Consider the following 19,883-nt stretch of genomic DNA (forward strand, 5'->3'; position numbering starts at 1 on the left):
TTTTTTTTTTTTATAAAATTCTTGCACGCTTCATTCTGCTACGAGGCATTTTAAACTATTCAAAATGAACATTATCTAAATTTTCAGATGTAGCTGGCAAGTGGAAAAAGTACAAAAAAAAAAATTAAAAAAAATGCCCCGGTTCTAGAATTAAAATTTCTACAAAATTATGTACTTGACGTGGCAGGTGGAACCGAGGCAGCTGCGGCGAACGCTAAAAAATGTTCGAAGTAAAAAAATTCGTCAGATTCGTTGGAAAGCCAACTACAACGCCGCCATACCTCCGTTGGAAACTTCACATAGACAAAAACGAGAAGCAGTCGCACAAGGAGGAGGCAGTAAAAAGAAACCAGAAAAAAAACTAGAAAAATAGTTTTGCTAGCTCAACACCCCTCGGCGACGCGCGCGCTCTCTCTCTCTCTCTCTCTGTGTTCATCTCAGCCGCGTTCTCAGTGCGCCGCGGTGCGCTCGTTTTACTAACTACCCAGCCACTGTGTGAATGAAATTTGCAACAGGTGTGCACAAATCGCCTCGGTACATAGTTATGTGCTGTTCCCGGCTCCCGGCACCCGGCTCAGGGCTCCTTGCTGCCTACTCCCGATGCTTTCTGTAACTTTTAAGTTATTTTTTTTTGGTTTTTGCTTTCGCGCCGCATCCACCAGCATATTTCCATATAATAATAATCCACGCCGCCTTATGCTTCCTCCGTCGACTCCGTACCTATTCTGCCCATTCTTTCTTTGCCATCTTCCGCGACGCTGCTGCATCGCGCTTCCACCACCGCCGCCGCCGCCATCGCTTCATGCTCAACTCTCAACGCTTGCATCACATAGCGTCTGCAACTACAAAATGGGCTATTAAGGTGGCCGGGAGTTGGCTTCATTCAGCGCCACTGAAACGTTTATTCTTAATGCTGCACAGTGTGTATGTGTGTGTGTGTGTGTGTGTGTGTGTTAGTGTAGCTTTTTTATTGCCAGTGTTGTTGCACTGCACCTTTATTATTATTTTCTCGCTACAGTCAGCTACACCATGTGCCGCAATTTTTTGGTTACTTCTGTTTGTTGTTGCTGTTTAAGTTGTTTTTGTTTCACTTACTATCATAACAATAAATGGCTAAAGTATGGCGTGGCACAAAACAGGCCATTATGCTGGCTATCAACATGCTGCCATCGACATAAGAATAACAAAATAATAAACATACATACATACATACATACATACATTCTTACATAAACTTATTTTCTTAACGTCCTAGACCCTTTTTCACTCATTACTTTACTTGGCGGCTGGTTATATTGCAGCCTCAAAGGTAGAAATATTGTGGCAGGCAGCGTAAGGCGGTGGCAAGTGCAACTAGCGCCAAACGTACGACAGCGCCATAATAACTAACTATGTAGCAGGTAAATGTTGCAAGAGCGCGCGTTTACCTCGAATCGCAATTGCCATCACGTACATAGCGCTGGAGCAAAGCTAGAGCACCACCCCTGTGCTTCCTACCTTACCTGGTAATTCAACCGCCTGTTGCTTCCAACAAGTGCCGCTTGCCGATTTTATAGCTGCTTTTTGCTTTATTTTGCAAAGAAACAAAAAAAAATCTCTTCAAAAATTTTCAGCTGTAATAGTTTTCCTCTATTTATTCTGAGTAAGCATAACATCGCAAATGCAAGCGGCGGTAGCAACGAAAAATAAACAACAACGACTATGCAGTTTCTTATGCCCTGCAAAAATCGTTGGACCATGTGGCCCACTTGAGCCATATTGGAGTACTTACAAAGTGCTCCTCTTTAATGCACTGCCGGACCAACTCTCTGTATCTCTGCAGCAGCATATTGTTATCCGATCTTTGCTCGTGTTTTTAACGTTCGTAATCACTAAACGATGTTTATTGGGCTGTGTAGAAATTCCCTGGAGTAGCTTTGTGCTATTTTGATGTAACGCAGAGCTGGAGTAGATGGTTCTGCCTTTCGGTTAATTTTGAAGTTCTCCTTAACCTTTAGGGAGTACTTGTTATATGCGTGCATGGTGTGGTAGCGATTTTTGCAGAGTAGTATCTACTACATATAGTAGGTGGCGACTTTGAGGTACTCCGCGCAATAGCTGCTCCTGCTGTCAATAATGCTTGCCACCAACCTTTTGCTGTTTGTCGCAATATCAGTTAGTTACATGCTTTCTCCATTGCAGCACTTCCGAAACACAACGCTCACTCTCCTTGTCAGCGCATAATCAGTCCGGTCAGCGTTTAATTTTATGCATACAATAATGGTCTGATTATGGCAACTTAACGTAACTTACGGCTATCTCTAAAAAAATTCTGTTAAATGGGTGTTGCTTATAATTGAACAGCCGAAACTTAACGTAACTTAATGCCACATCGAAATCTGTTTCATTTTGATTCTCTAAGTGCTACGTTCCGTTAAGTTAAGTTAAGTTGCCATAATCAAACTTTAGGCAGTACACCCAAGAATGATGAAATACAAGATTTCGCCCATGAGAGAGGATTTTTGAGCGTAATTTTTGCGTGAAGTCATCATAGTGCAACTGCGAGAGAGATATGCTGCTTGAAGGAAGCTTCTATATGTACTCTGGCGATCAAATGTGAGTGCATGCTGACTTTTGCTAAATATTTGCCATTTTTTAAGTTAAACTTTTTTTATTATTTTTTTTTTTTTATAAAAATATGGTTCACTCCGTAGCCAGAGCTTAGAAAAATTCAACAAATTTTCATCGAAATTTTGAACTTTATGGTCTGAATATTTTAAAATATTCTGGGTATGTAATTCTAATAAAACAGGTGCAAGTTTTAAGCGGGTAAAAATCGCTTTGATTTTTTAATGATTTTTTTTTTTGGTGGCTTTTGCGTTTTTTTTTCATATAAAAGGTGCAATTTATAACAACTGGCTTTGATTTTTTTTTTAATTTTGCTTGCAAAATGTCTTTCGCATTTAATTCTACAAGAAATTTACTTTTATATGGTAATATGTGCAAATCTCCGTCAGCAAAGCCAATTCGTTAAAAATCAAGGCGATTTTTAGCGGCTTTTACTAAAAATTCAGATAAAAAAGTTCAAAATTAAGATAAAAATGTGTTGAATTTTTCAAAGTTTTGTATAAAGTTATGGTTTGTAGCGGATGAATCTAGCTCTTTCGAGTTGAAAAAATATTTCAGGCTACATTTTATTTCGTGTAGTAGATATGATATTAAAATATCGGTAAAATATCGATGTAGCGTTTTTATAACCGATGTTTTTTAACATCGATGTATGTTGCGGAAACATCGATGTTTTTAAGAGCGATATTGCATCCCTATTTGCCACTGCACTTTTCATTTTGCTTTGTAATATTTCAATAATTGTGTAAAACTACGCAGAAATATTAACCCACAAATATTTAGATTGGAAATATTTAGTTATTTGCCCACTGTTTTTGGATTAGTGGACGGAGGGGGAGGGGAAGATTTTTGGCTGAAGTTCAATATACATACGTCGGTACCGCTTCGTGTCATTGAGCCCATCTTGCTTAGTTTTTTTCTTCGATTTCATTTTTGAAAAAATCTTATTACGCTGCAATAGGCCCCAACTGATGACACCGTGCGACAAAAACAAAAAAATGTCAAAACACACGAAAGCGTCGATATACTCATGAAACTATGGGCCAAACGGACTTTGAAATTTTAAAATGAGAGAGGATTTTCTGTAGAATATAAAATTAATTTGGTTTACAAGGACGAGTAGGTATTGAAAATGCGATTTAATAATTTTTTTATATTTAAGTTAATAAAGTTTGACGGACGAAATTCGGTGATGGGGACGTGGTTATATGAGTCCTTAAACACTAATTCTTTCAAAAATAAGTATTGCAAATTTTCAAGGATATTTAAGGACAAAATTTGTAAAGGACATTTTCCTTGTCCATTCGTTCTTATGCACCAAAAAATGTGTTGTGTTATCATTCTACCGGGTTTTTCCTTTTACCCTAATTGTCATCCTACATTGCACGTAATTTTTTGAGATAATCATATTTTTTTAATTTCACAGTCCTTTTAAAGAATCCACACAGTTTTACTATAATTTACCCATAGTTTCGCAAATATATAAATTTTTTATTACTTTTCCCTAACTATGAAAAAGCATCTATGAAGTGCAGAATGAAAGCGTATTGAACAAAAAATTCGGCACTCTACTGTTCATATCCCTGCAGGGAAAGCCACTAGTTGTGAACTAGAATTCTACCAGTTTGCGTTTCAGCCCAACTAGTTCACGTTCTATCCTTCTTCAATGTTAGCGACTGGTATTTTTAACATTGCGATGTCCTACGAGATGTCAATTGTCAGGCTATGCATCAGCATCTACTAGTAGAAATACTAGTAGCATCATACCAGTTGATGAGCTAGTCTGCCAATTCATCCCCCATGAAAAGCATTCGTATGCCTTTTTGCTCGCGGCGCTCCAACAGTCGCAATCGCCGACAAAGCAAAGCACTCGCGTGGTATGCCTGAGGTACCAGGTTCAATTTTTTTATTTAATTTTTTTTGTTTATAATATTTCTTTTATTTATATTTTTTATTTAGGGTTTTGTTTGTTATTCTTAAATTTAATCAAAAAAATAAAAAATTTTTTTTATATTTGTTTCTTTTTTTTTGTAATGCAACTAGATTTTTAAGTTTGTTATTTATATTTAAATTGAAATAATTATTCCTACTTACATTGATCTAACTTTAAAAATCTTAACCACCTCCAAGCGGCCTCGAGAACCTGCGATCCCAGAACCAGAACCAGTAGTCTGCACGTGACGCCACAGCCGACATTTGTAAGAAAGGCAAGTAATGGCGTTTTATTTTAGGCTTTGGCAATTCAAAGACAGATGTCGCTGAAGTTCTTCGTCGCTTAAGTTCTTCGAAAATGTCGAACTGGTAGGCACATACTATTTTTCTAACTGGTTTGGGTTTTACCTGCAGGGGTGTTCCTGTCTCATATTTTATTGGGAAAACAGATCTCCAAAGTAACCGAAAATCATCAACTTTTCTTTCCTTTTTATGATATGATTGGAGCTGTGTTGATTTTAGATTTATACGAGTTTTTTTTTAAATGCAATTTAGCGGATGACTGAGAATTATTCAACGACTAACTAATTTTTCTTTTTATTTTATATTTGATGCTTTTGTGTGTAACAACCTAAACGAATCGAGGTAAATATATTTATATATAAGTACATACATAAATGCTCAGAACGAAAGGAGAAGTCGAGTGAGCCTTGCCTGTATGTCTGTCCGTCCGTCCATCTGTCTGTGCACATGATAACCCGAGTTAACATGGAGATGCCATACTTGGTATGTATATTCCCTTGGAGCCAAGGATGGATGGTATCGAAAATGGACAATAACCATGCCTACTTACAATGTAACGGCAGTTTTGCGGAAATGCGTGCATATACTTACTGTGATATTTTAGCAACTAATCAAGGTTATTCACACAAAACAAAACCGAAAAGCTGGCTTAAATTACGCCCCCTTTTCAAAGATTTGATAAATGTCCCTGAAAAAGAAATAAGTTTTTCATAGAATTTTGGAAAATGACCGTGGTACCGTCCACTTATGACTATATAAGTTTATCTCATTAGATCTAACTGTACGTACTATCGAAGATGTTTGAGATAGATGTAATTTTCGGAAAGGTTAAAAAACTATATTTAATGCGTGCGTCGGGTATGTAATATTCGGCTTCGGCCGAACTTAGATTTCTTTATGACCAATTATTTTTTCGAAATAATTTTTTGTGCAAAAAATATCCGCACTTTTTGACAATGGTAATAAAATTCATTGTTTCGCGGTTTTTAAGGATTCCATAAAACTTTTTATTTCTCGGGAGTTCTTTGAATTTCGGATGTATTTTTATGACTTTCCTGGTTTTTTTGGAACTCTTATGATTTTCTCGGAACCTTGCGAAAGAGTTTTAAATATTCTTTTTTTTATACGCCAATTTATCGAATAAATCTGTGGGTTGAATTATTTTTACAAGAAAACTATCACCTTTTTTGTGGATATTTAGAGGACACCATATCGTATGAGTGACTTTCAAATATGGGGGGTTATATGCATGTATTCAATAGGGCTTTTCAAAAACTCGGTGTCAGCCTCTGACTAAACTATGAGCAGCAGAAAACGAAATTTTCAGAAATGTAATAAAACCCAAAAAAATATCTTTAGAAATAAATGACCTTTTCTCATAGGCAGTTTCATGAAAGCAGTTTAATATGAAAACTGCTGGACGAAAAAGTCCTTGCTCACTGATGAAACCGGCAGTTAATGTTATTAAAATATTTTCATCTCCATTTATGATATAAATAATATCGATTTATTTTTAGTCCTTGGACATCAGTTTACCCCTGCGCAATTGCTATAATTTTCATTACTTAGACATCAAATATCCTCATCACAACTACTGCCACCCCAACTTATCTGGCTGGCTCTTTGAGAAAAGGCAATTTACCTGATGACAGTAGCACCATATGGAGGAAAAAATTGCCATCCAAAATTTATGCACTTGACAATTTTGCAGCGTCGTCATCCACACAAACACCACCAACGGCAATGCTGCAATCTCCGCGCTAGTCGCTCTGCATTTTAAGTACGAAACTGCACACTGCCACGCCCCAGTGAATTGCAAGTATGTACATAGAATTCACTAATATTTCTACTCAAGTAAACTTTATTCCTTTATATACCGCATATATGTATGTATGTATGTATGTATGTATATGCGCGCATGGATGGCATCTGTACTTGCCGGCAACAACCGCCTGTTGCATGTGGAGGTGACAACAGCAGCAGCAGCAGCGGCAAGAAGCAACTTCCCAACTGCATAAGTATGTACATATGTATAAAGTCTATATATATATATATATTTTTTTTTTTCATTTTCGTACAAAAGCAACAACGATAATTTGCTCACACCCCGGCGATGTGGCAATAAGTTTTGTGGCTATGTTGTTATTGCTTTTTCGTTGCTCACATTATGTACATTTACGAAGGAGCGGAGAAATAAAGCGAGGATGTCGAGATGGGAGTGTGGATGAGCGCAGGAACAGGAAGTGGTTTGATTTTAGGTGAATCTGAGGCAAACAAAAAAAATAAATAAAATAATGGCTGAGACATTTACCCCAACTCCGCGGCTTAGTGCCTCCACCGAATAGTGCACGAAATAGAGAAACTATAAAAATTCAGAAAAACTGTACATGCATTTGGGAAGTGTATGGTACGAATCTGGCAGTAGTGTGGGCAGGAATCCGATAATTTTTCGCTCTACTTGGTTTGAGTTGGGGTATATGTATGTATGTATGTACTGATGTTGGTTTAGTAAGTTAGTGGGGCTGGAAGCAGACTATTGACTAAACGTAAAGGTGTTTGAATTTGTTGGTTCGAGTTGGAGTGTGTGTGTGTGTGTGTCATAACTGCCATTAAAATGTAGCATACGGAGCTGGTTCGTATAAAATTTGGCTGACCACGCCAAACGTTTGTATTAGACTTTCCTTTCTTGGCGGTTTCCAGTTGAAAGTTTTAACTTAAGCAGCACTATTATTAAATTATCCTTCTACTCGTTGCATTCATGTTCATTAAATTCTGTATTCCGTTCTTAGCGTCACTAATATTTTTCCCCTACATACCTATATCATCCATCACCTTCCGCTTTTGCGTCTTTGTTCGTAATTTTATTTTTCCAGCGCAACATGGAAGGCTATTCTAACAGAGAAAATGCAGCAAAACGAAAAAAAAAATATTATTATAACGAAAATGGCGGAAAGTGGAACCGCGTATTGTTCAAAATAGCAAAAAAGTAGTAATGAAAAAAATGGGAATATAGGAAAGAACGCGCGTGCCTGGCGAGGGAACCAAGTAAAAGAGGTGTTGGTTGGTGCCTTCGCTCAATTCATCAAGTTGGCTGGTTAAGTATAAACTAGCACTGGGCTGCTGCAGCCACCCAACCACCTGCTGCTTCGAGCACAGCTGTTCGGGTATTTTTTTGTTTTTTTTTTTTGCAAATTGAAAGCAAGGTGGCAATATATACAAACACACATACTATATATGTATATATTTATATACTTATTTTTACTTATTTATCTATGAACGTATTTCTGCTGGTGGCTGTTGGCAGTTTGTTGTCAACTCCAACGCTTACAACCACACTTACTCCAACACCAGTGCCATTGCCATCACCGTCACCGTCACCGTTATTGCACCACCATTGCATTTTCAGTGCCAGGGGCCGCGCAATTGACTTGTGACTGTACAAACAATGCATGGTTTTGCTTCTTCGTTTATTTTAGAGACACACATACACGCACATACATACATGCATACATGGTGTCTACTTTTCGTTCGCTTATCTTTTCTATTCCACATGATTTTCTACTCTTTTATTTATTTTGTAATTTATTTTTGTGGCGCAGTGACACCAGCGTCTAAGGAGTGCGTACTGGTTGGTGGGTGGAATAGCAAAAACCGCACAACAGCCAATTTATTTATTTTGCAAATCCCGAACAGCTCACTTACTTTACACTCCATGCTTTTGAAGTACTTTGTTTTTTTTTTGCTAATTTATGAGCAAAAGCAGGAGAAAAAGAGCCGCAAAAAATTTGATTGCATATTTTTTGTTGCAAGCAGCCCAAAAAGAGAGTAAAAATAAGTGGGGATGAATTTAATAAATGCGACCACATACAAAAATATGACATCATGATTCAAGCAACGTGGTCGAAAAAGAGCAATTTAGCATTAAAATGTGCATATTTGTAAGGTAACTAGAGAATGTGTGTAATACTTCGAAATGTGAGTCGTTGGCGTTAGATATTCAATTCAATCAGAATTCTTGAAAACTCAATGCTCATATATTTATACATATGTACATATGCCATATATATATTTATACATATGTACACAACTTCCCGATGACCTAGAAACTTGAAGAAACTTTACAGCTGGCTCAGATCCCTATAACAACGCAATACGAAAGATGTTTCATTCCACCACTTCCTGTAACCGCACTTACAAGTACCTTGGTAACAATTTAATCTATTTAGCTAAGAAGTTCTGTTTAAATCCTGGTGTTGCATACTTCACGGGGCAATATTTTGTTACCTGCTTATGAGATGGTAACAAAATTTAACAATGTACAGAATGCGAAAAGGGTTCAAAGATTACCGGGAACTTTATTTATCGGTAACAAAATGTTTGTTGCCTGTTAGAGTCATTTAATGAACGGCGAAAACTGCTATGATATAAATTTTTTTACAGAAATCTATCCAAAATACATATGTATGTTAAAAAAATTCTCTTTTCAGATGTCATTTAAATTTTAATATTTATGAATTACATTCTAAAATTTTTATCGAGCTCAAGGTCGTATTTAAGGAATGCATGTTGTGGAAAAACAACAATAATTTACATTTGGTAGAAGTTGTATCTGCTATTTCGGAGATCTCAACATCTCATCAGACTTCTTCAACCGCGGTCACTGGGATATGAACCAGCGACCTCGGATTACAGTGGTCTTACCCACTGAGCCAAGTTCGCCATGTAAGCTGTTGTTGCTTTTTTCCACTTTTTCAATTTGTCATACCAACAACAATCAAGGGCGACGGTCAGGATCTTGTCGCGATTTCAGCTCTTCTACTTATACCTGTTCATTCTCATTAGGTACTACATCTTTTTCAGAATTTCTTATTGGCGCTGCCAAGCGTAGGTTTGAACTGGTCAATAACCAGTGAGAGCCTACGAGTCTTACCAGCTAGTAGAGTTGTAAAACTATCGATAGTGCCGCCATCGATAGTTTTCATGTTTCAGAAAAGATTTATCATTACTCGTTGATAGTTTCCAGCAATACTATCGATAGTGTAAAACGCTACCATCGGTAGTACTATCGATAGTAGAATGTAATGTTAAAAACTGTGCCAAATTAACAGGGACGGCATCGAAAAACAAAAAAAAAAACAAAATATTGAAAATATAAACATACGTGGGGAATTTTTCTCCATTTATACGGTTCTGATTGCAGGTAGGTTCGGCTCATCAATTGAGTTCAACGTAAACCCTAACGGCTTACACGTCAACAGCCTAATTTCAAGTACCCAACTCCACTCATTTTCGGTATCGGTCATTTCAAAGTGATATTGTTTGCCACTTGTTTCACATCTTTCATGGACATCAGAAAATTTTACCTCAACCGATTACTGTTTTTTTGTTTACACTCTAAAAAGTGCATGTAAAACTACTACTGAAAAATGTTTATTTTTCAAACCAGAATCTGTTCAAGATTTGATTTTGAACTAGGAATGTCGGAAAAACATCGATGCATCGAAAATATCGATGTTTTGCCTCGATGCATCGAAAATTTTCCACTCGATGTATAAATAGTCGATGTATCGATAAATCTATGTATCGATGTTTTTTGAAAACTCACATCCCCGATACATTGAACCGCCATTCCAGTTTTTCATTGTTCAAAAGAGAGCAGTGGCTTAGGCAAAAATAAAATAAAATGGCTGCAAGAAGAGGAAGAAGATGTATGCCCTTGGATGCATCGAAAAATATCGACGTACATTTCGATGCATCGGATCAAAGAAAAACATCGATGTATTTTTGCCACTGACATCCCTATTTTGAATATGAGTTGTTAAAAACACACACATAAATATACACAAAAAAATTTCAAATTACAAACATTTTGAAAGTAAAAAATATATTTTTTACAAATAATAAAAATTAATGCTCATACTTACTCAATTTTAAATACTTTATGTGTAATTTTTCTCTACGTGACAAATTTACAGTCTTTAATTTTGCATACATTAGGAGGGAAAACTGGACACCTATCTTAATATGCGCAAATTTAAACAAAAATTTTTTAGAGTGTAGTTATTTGAGGTCTTAACAACATTTTTACCTTAACTGCATAGATACACAAGTTTTAAAGAAAGCTGATATCTAAACAATCGATGATCGATATATAAACCGAGCACACATAAAGGAGTTATATCGCAGAAACTTGTATCTGAACAATCAGCGGCATAGGATATATAGCTTATATATGTATATATACATGCCGGCTTTATTTTTTTCGGACCACTCTAATGTATATACATACATATAAGTATACATAGCCATAATAAACTCGCAAATTCACACTGCGCCACCAGAGTTGCTAATTCTTCGCGCGAAAATTTTGTTTATTATTTTTTAAGGCAGATATTATTACAATTTGCAATATATTTCCACTTTACTTCGTTCACTTTTTCCTAAATTTGTTTATATTTTAATATTTATGTTAGTTTATCGCAGGCAGAATTTTTCCACCAAATGCATTTAGTGTCAACTAACGAAATTTCTATTCTGTTTACTTTCACAATTGCCTATTAGTTTGGTTCACGTATACATGCTTGTATGTATGTAAATATGTATACATATATGTGTGTGTGTGTGTGTATGACAATAGTTATGCCATACCTTTAGTGTATAGTTTTTATTTTGGTGCAACAAATTCAATTAGAACTATTTGTTTTGACAAAGGCCAAAACAAAGCAAATGCGAAAAACTAGAAATCTCTGCAAAAAAAAAATAAAAAATAAAAATTTTTGCAATTTGTGTGCAAACACTGTTGCCTGCTCTGATAATTCTACAAAATTCGATTAAGGGGAAAACCAATATTTTACCTTGATTTAATTTTTGTCGTTTGGCACTTTGTTTATTTTTTAGCGAAACATTTGATAAACAATAGCAGGTGCATTCGGCGACCGATAGTCGACTCATGTGCGCAGAGTAATTGAATTTTTAAAAAAGAAAAAAGAAATCACATGCAACTTAATTTGATTTCGTGCCGCACAGACTGTATTCGCGAAATTAACAAGGTTCATGTTTTTCCAATGATTCAAAAATAAAATGTTTGCATTTGTCATCAATTAAGTCAATATATTTCCTATTAACTTTCAGAGAAAAAATTTGCAAAAGTTTACATTAAGTTAAACCTCACCAAATTAGCTTTAATTGCCCCTTTTATTTATTTACAAAGCGGGTTTTCTCGCCTGATTCACCTTTGATAAAACCAATACTGTTGGAAGAAGACTTTTTTTAGGCATAAAGTGACCAGTAAGCCATCGAATATTCCAATTCTGCGGTGGGTGCATCACTCAACGGCCCATTAACCCATTAGCTGCCGCCTGAAAGACCCTTTTTGGCCCTTACTTCAAGAAACCCCGTCAAAAGCAAATTTTGGAAGTTTGTTAGAGGTTTGATATATTCCAGAAAATCATTCTTCGGGAAATTTCAATTGGGGTCTTTTCAGGCAAAAACTTCATGTGTTCAAGTCTTTGCAAAGTTAAAACAATAAATAGTATATATATGCCAAGAAGGAATAATAGCCAAGCTCTATTTTAAAAAATTGTTAGAAGAAAAAAGCAAAATTTTTTCGTGTGAATTGTTTTTTAATTCTTTAAAGACTTTTATGTTGGTGGCATGAAGTTTTTGCTTAAGTAGACTTCTAGAATAATTTTCTACTATATATCAATCATCAAACAAACTTCCAAATTTGCTTTTTTTCCGCGGTTTTTTGAAACAAGGGTGAAAACGAACTTTTCAGCTACTGGGTTAAAACGTTCTACGAAAATATTTCCCATGAAATTTTACTGCATATGTTTTAACCTTTATTTTTTATTTTTTTTTTAACTACTTAGGCCGAGAAAAAAAAATAAAAATACGAGCTAAATTTTGCAAATCCATCAATTGTTTCATAACTGGATGGGTACACTTTTTTCATTACAAATAAGAACAAAACTAACTAAATTTACTCTAGCTAGCTTTTGCTTCTTCCATAGTATTCTGTAGTTTTGTGTTATGGTCGCTTCTCTAAATGAAACGATCTGATATGATACGATATGATATTTTGTTTAAAACAGAATAAGCATAATAAAATTTCTAAATATAATAACCACTCTTTTAATATAAGTGACTACTGATTTTACAATTTAGATTTTTCACTTACCAAAAATTTTTAGCGATGTATTTCGTTGAGGCTGTGTTCGTTATTAGATGCAGCAAGATTTCTTTTTGTTTCTACGTTTTTGTTTATTGTTCTCATAAAAAAATTTAATTCTAATTTAAATGAGCACACGGAAATGATAAAGTCATTTGCACCACTCTCAAATGCTTTTAAGATCACTTTAATAATGTTTTTACACCAGCGGAGGAGGCCTTCACAGTGGCCCTGATACGTCAGCGTCGCGCGCTTCCAAAATCAAAAACTATTCGTATGTATGTATGTATGTATGTATGTTTATCAAAGCAACGAGGTGCATCTGCTGAATTAAAGCAGCTGATATCCGCGGTCATGGCGTACTACTAACTGCATCTTTTGATGTTCTCACATAAATTTTGTGTTAAATGTCAACTGTTTCATGCATTAAAATTCCTGACGATTCACATTTTTTTTCTTTTTCATGAAAAATGTCAACCAGCTCTTCAAATAGCTGGCCGCAGCAAGATGCTAAGCTTTTGTATAGTGAGCTGCAAGAAAAAAGAAACAAGGAAGTTGTCAGGTTTCATAAGCACAAAATTCCAACTGAGTGTTTGGGTGTGTGTGTGTGTGTGTGACTAAATATATAAAAAGTGGAAATTTTCCAACTGTTTATTTGACAGCAGCAGAGCAACAACAAAGTGCAGAGCAACAAACAAAAACAACGCTGATAATGACAGCGTGCGTGAGTAGACGCAAGCAACAAGGACACTGTCACGACAATCCGTCAGCCTGTCTGTCATCAGAGCAGGTCGCTCACGCGGGCAGTTTGTCAGTCTGTTGGTCGGTCGGTCGGTCGGTCGGTCGATCGGTCTGTCAGCAAAGAGGTGAATCATAAGAACAATTTCATATTTGCAATAATAGATATATGTACATAGAGCAAATTGTACATACGAGTATGTATTTGCAATTTTACGGCTAAAAAATTAAAAAAAAAGCGTCTTAAGTGACACTCGTAGACAAAGAAATTCGCCTTTGACACCGCCATCGCCGCTAGCTCTGCCGCAGTCGGATTGGCTTTTCTCTGGAATTAATAGGAAATGCATTTTTCACGCTGTCATTTTAATAAATTACAAACAATTGAGTGAATTATTAATTAGCACATTTGAAATCAAAAGAATACAACAAATCATATTAGGCATTTATCTGTGCGCTTCGCCCAGCCTTGTTTTGTTTTGCCTGAAACGTCTCGACTGTTCTTCGTCGATGCAGCCACGCGATAAGAAAGCCAACAACTAATAGTTTCTTGACTTTTTTGCGTATTAAAATTGAATTAATTAAAACTTGCTGACAAATAAAAATAATACTTTGAAATTATACGACGCCAACCAAAGCGCGTAAGTATTTACGTATGTATATGAATACCATTTAAAAACAGACATGTGTATGTATGTATGTATGCATGTGTAAGTTTATGCATTAGTGAGTCGTTAGAACGAAAATGCAGCTCACCGCGCACCGCACTTTTATTACAGCAATTTGGCCCTTACTTTAAATTTTAATAAACAGTGTGTTGAACAAGTAAGCGACCTACTAAACGGATATATCTTAGTATTTGTTTTTTTAACTGTCCCTATAACAGTGGAACTCACAAAAAGCTTTGATCGCATTACCTGTCAAACTCAGTTACGACCAAAGCATATCGATCAATTTTTCGATAAAATTTTCATCACAAATGGGCGAAGAGAGCTTCTATCCACAGGATCACTGGGGCAGATCAGATGTGCAATATTTAGGTCAAAAGCGACATGGGAAGAGCTTCTACCCTGTACGCGCTTACATAAAGTCTACAAAACGGTTGACATGCATATGCGTGTCTGTAGGGGGGCACAGGATAAAATCTATATCGATTACTACTAATCCGATTCAAGTACACATAATTTATAATTACGCACAGAAAGAGCTTTTACTTTATTTTTTTAATTTCTAACTTATTATAGATACCCTGTAGGGAAGTCAACTAACTAAAAATGCACTAAAAGTTCACTATTTTTGAACTAGGGGTGACTACAAGATTCCCGACCGGGTACTCTTCGTATACTTATCCATTTATGTATGAATACATTTAACTGACACAAGTACTGCATACAAAAAATATCTATGTTCATAAATTGCAAATTTATTGCATTTGAAGTTCAAGCGACTGCTACTGGGCAGCACTTAATGTTCCTATTTAATGGCTGTAATTATCAGAATTCGCTGAAAACTTCATTGAAATTACGCTGATCTGCTGAACTTTAAACCATCGGTTTTAAATATCGAAATTTTATTTGAGTGAAATTTATTCTACGTGCATATGTATGTACATATGTGCATTAAGGTGGTACAAAACAATGAAAGTCGAATGGACAATTTCTATATAGGATAATGGTGAAATAAAAAACTGGTTATTGCTATCACAGAGTTTTCTGATGGAAAAATATTGGTTTTCAAGAAGTATATACATACCTAACATTTCTACGAAAATTTCTTTTTTCCCATATAAAATATTTATGTGCTTTGAGCGGCCTTTAAATAAAAATCAGCGGTATATATTTTCGATGATATATGTAGACAGTCCTAGAGGGTGAGCGCATCGAAATTCTTACTTTACCTTTTCACATGGATTTTTGGACCGCCCTAGTGTGCATATATGTATTGATAAATAGACAATATTCTCCCCATTTTCTGTGGCATGATATTTGCATTGATTTTGTATCAGTGTGTCTGTCCAGAATCACAGTTTTTCCTTTTCGGTCAATTCATATGAAATTTAATAAGAAAACCGCGATAAATGTTTATATTAAATTAGCAATGAAAATTGCACCTTGCAAATAAGTAATAACATAGCCACACCTAACGAAAATGCCATGGCCCGGGTACTATAAAAAGCTGTTCAATTTGCAGCATCAGGCCAGGTTTTTGACTTAAGCTGGACAATTCTTTGCAGGCAAAGTAATCAAGAAGCCGTTGCTGAAATTTTGCTAATAATAATTTGAACTCTAAGCTGCTCGTCATGGAACTTCAACTTACAACTTATTCAAGCTCAGTTGCAAACAGACTATTGGGTTATGTCAAGAAACTGTTTGTGATGGCGGAAATGAACTTCTGATGCTTGGTGTGTGGTTTCTTTACAACGAAATCTGTACTCAATTCAGCTCTGCATAGATGCCGGTAGATTACTACATCAAAAAATTTGTTTCAATGTGTATTAAAAACCAGTGTTATGAGCAAATCGCAATTGAGGAACTCTAGTTTGTATAAAGTTTTATTACTACTACTTACTAGAGTAGTTACTACTACTCTTCAGTGCAAAACATTACTATTATCCATTAAACAAATCTATATGATTTAAGCTGGCTTTCATTTCATTGCTTATTTACAAAAACTGAGCTTCCTCGCTTTTGTTTTTTTTTTTGACAAAATTTTAAACTACCTTCAATTAAAAAGCTTTTTATGTTCCGTCGGAACGAAATTGCTGAAAAGGTTACTTTTTTTAACGATCATAGTCCATAGCTAATCTCTGCAGTTGTCTTGGCAACTGGAGCACACAACTGATATCCTATTTGTGCAGCGAAATACTCACAAATTGTGAAATTTTTGCGGCTGCCGGGCGTAATCTACTATTAAAGTGAAAGCCCAAAAAGATAGTGTTACATATCTAAAAGTTTATTCTATTTCTTCATTAAAAAAAAATGTGGAAACTGATTCATCTCTCTCCCTTTCATTTTTTCAAAAACTAATACTTTTCTTTGGAAATTACTTTCAGAAACAATTTGCGTGGTTTTGGCTTAAGTAAAAACTCCTCAAATTCATCACAAGAAGATTAAAAATTTAGCTTTGGAAAAAGTACAGCTTTTATTCTGACTCTGTTTATCGAAAGGGTCCATTTGTTTGCCGTTATAGCAAATAGCTTTTCAAAAACTCTTTTCTTACTGGTATAGACAGTACTTAACCCATAATTATAAAAACACTGAAAAAAATATTACCCATTTGATGTTGCCAATCGATAACGATTTCCGCAATGATAGAGTTAAGAGGCAGTGAAGGAGTGATGTAAACGCATACCAAATAACTAATGTACCTATTTACAGATTATTTTATCATTTATATTAGGTAGACGAACTCGAAAAAGGAATTATTCTGAGACATATTTCTAGTTCCCTGAGAACTGAATGCCAATCCCACAGCCCAAAGAATTTTCTCCAATCCCGGAAGCTCCAGGCAAACCCAGACATTTGTCTAACCCTGCAGAGGATGTGTTTCCTTATTCGATCCGCAGCTTCTGAAAATTTAAAATAATAAATAAAGGGCCAAACTCAGACCATGCGAATCCAAGCATCGCTTAAAAGATAAAATAGCTTTCGCGAGCTTTCTGGTATTTGCTCTGCACATAATCCTTAACGACTTGCAGCTATGTATTTGATTCCTCCAACTTATCTACTTGACGGATGGTGCACAGGCTGTGCTCCCCTTAAGCGCTTGTAGAGAAATCGGGCCTTTTTTTGTCGGCCTCCTAATTACCAGTAACGCCAGTATATAATGCATTCATAGCCCTGCACTCTGCCACACTTATTGAGCAGATGTTGTGCAAATATGGTGTCTCTGAAAATAGTATCGTCGCCTTATTAATTGTTGAAATTCTGATTGGAAAATGCTAACTACAAAAGTCGAGAACCAATCTGGCTTAAAAATTGAACCATATGTGTTATTTATTGTTCACCGAGGCAGTTACCCCTAGGTAGCCAACGCGTCCAGAGAGTGTTGACGCTATACTACTGTTATCGGAGGCCCTGCAGGAAAAGCTGCCCCATAGCTTTAAGCCTGGCGACAAGTTTGAAGGTTATTGTATGGGCCAGCAGGTCTGCCGGCGATCGAAGCAACAAGAGTATGGTGTTGCCATCGGTGTAAATCTAGCTAAATGCCCTTACCGGTAAGCAGCCCACTTATTAATGCATGCGTTGATGCTAAGCCCTTCTTTGGTTGTCCACAAGCCGAATGGCACGTCGCGCTGGGTGTGCACAGATACTTTATTACTACTATGACGGAGACATCATCTGTATGGGTATTAGGCCCTGATTCCAGGTTTTAGTGTCTTGTTGACAACCAGCGACCATAGTGGAAGGCGGCGACGCACAGAAAATTTTGAGTATGCAAACAAAAAAAGGTAAGTCATACTCAAAATCTTTCTAAGAAATGTAATTTATAACACAGAAAATTTTTAGGAAAGTTTGTTGCTTTTTTCATTCTTGGGCTTATATGGCCTTTCGTTAAAGAAAAAACTATATTAAAAAAAAAAATTGTAATTAAAATGTAATAATAATAAAATAATATTTCCGATAAGCACTTATTAGGGAATGATCTGTTATATTAAATTATTTTAAAAAGTATTTAGTCATTTAGTATGAGTTGAAAATAAAATACAAATCTTAATATAAAACAAAACAGATATATATGTGTTGTATGAAAAAGTTGCTTATGTCGAAAGGCTGGCTTTAGTATAATGCAGCATTCCCTTTATTCTTTAAATGACAAGGAATTTTTGGATGAGACTTAATAGGAATATTGACTGGCTAGTATCGGAACTATTTATTGCTCGTTTATTTGCCAAAAGTTGTTCAACGGCTCAGCGCTAGTGAGTCATTCGCAATTGTATACTGCGAATGCCAATTTATACTAAAGCCAGCCCCTCGACATAGCTACTTTTCCATACGAACACAGATATATATGCTTAACCATAAACCACAATTAAATAACTTGTTTTCTACAGAAATATTATTAAACTTAAAAAAAAAATTAATCGGCATAAGTAAAATATCTGAACGAAACAAATTTTATATGAAGGGTTAAGATTTTTAAAAATTTTCGTCAGCCACATAAGTCCCCGTAGATAAGAAGTGGTATAAAAATTCGTCAAAGTGTATTTGTTTAAATAGTTTCGTCCAGCTAGTAAATTAATAATCTGGTTTCTAGGGCGACCATTTTAATTACAAAAAATTTTATTTTTCTTCAATTTTATTAGTTTTATAATTGTGTATTTACCAAGGAAATTATACTCGTTCAGAATTTAAATAAAAAACGAGTATTAGTGAAAAATGAATTTCTTTAAATTCAGACAAGTAATTTTTAAGCAAAAAACAAAACTGACTTCCATTCTCATATACAAATTTAGGAGTATCGTTAATCTCTTCATGATCCAATAATCGGATCTAAACCTAATTAGTATGGGACCACCTCTGAGAGACTACCTCACGCTCGCTGAGCTGACATGAGCCCATCTGTATCCGGTGATAACGTTTCACGAGTACCTTTCCTGGCCAGTTCGTCAGCCACACAGTTCCCCTCAATGTCGCTGTGACTCGGAACTCAAATAAGCCTAATGCAAAAGTATTCCAACGCGACTGAATGAGTGAGCAGACATTCCTTAACCAAGTTAGAGCACTCCTTAGCAATGAATCCACCACCTCCTTGATAGCGGCTACTTCCACCTGGAATACACTGCAGAAGTCCGGAAGCCTAAACTTAGTACCGATAGTAAGCTCTTGATAAAAGACCCCACCACCAACCCTGCCGTCCGGTTTCGATCCATCCATAAAGAAGTTCACCCCACCCCTCCTCCAGAAGTCCCGCCCGGCCCTCTCCTCCCGTGAGGGAAAGTGGACAGAGAAGAAGCTCCTAGAAGCAATATCGGTGGCGCAGTAATCCGTACGATGAGGGATGAAATCGAAGCCCCCTAGGACTCCAAAGTGTCCAGCCCCTAAATTGGTCAACCAATCGGTTTTACAGAGTCGAATAGCCGTTCGTGCCGCGACAATTCTTCCTTCAACTTCGACAGCATTGGTAACATACATTA

The 19,883-nt window shown here is 36.0% G+C and overlaps 1 protein-coding gene across 4 annotated transcripts in view; it reads right to left on the minus strand.

Annotated features, from left to right (window-relative positions):
* The window catches only part of LOC118736887 (mucin-4), a 249,715-nt gene that overhangs the window by 219,551 nt on the left and 10,281 nt on the right, over positions 1–19,883 (minus strand). For all 4 annotated transcript variants that reach the window (XM_036467004.1, XM_036467005.1, XM_036467006.1 and 1 more), the window contains exon 2: positions 13,022–13,542. The gene's annotated coding sequence lies outside the window, so the exon portion shown is untranslated. The remainder of the gene's footprint in view (positions 1–13,021; positions 13,543–19,883) is intronic.

Source organism: Rhagoletis pomonella, unplaced genomic scaffold, assembly GCF_013731165.1.
Source record: "Rhagoletis pomonella isolate Grant_MI unplaced genomic scaffold, Rhpom_1.0 Rhpom_scaffold_00004, whole genome shotgun sequence".
Taxonomy (NCBI): domain Eukaryota; kingdom Metazoa; phylum Arthropoda; class Insecta; order Diptera; family Tephritidae; genus Rhagoletis; species Rhagoletis pomonella.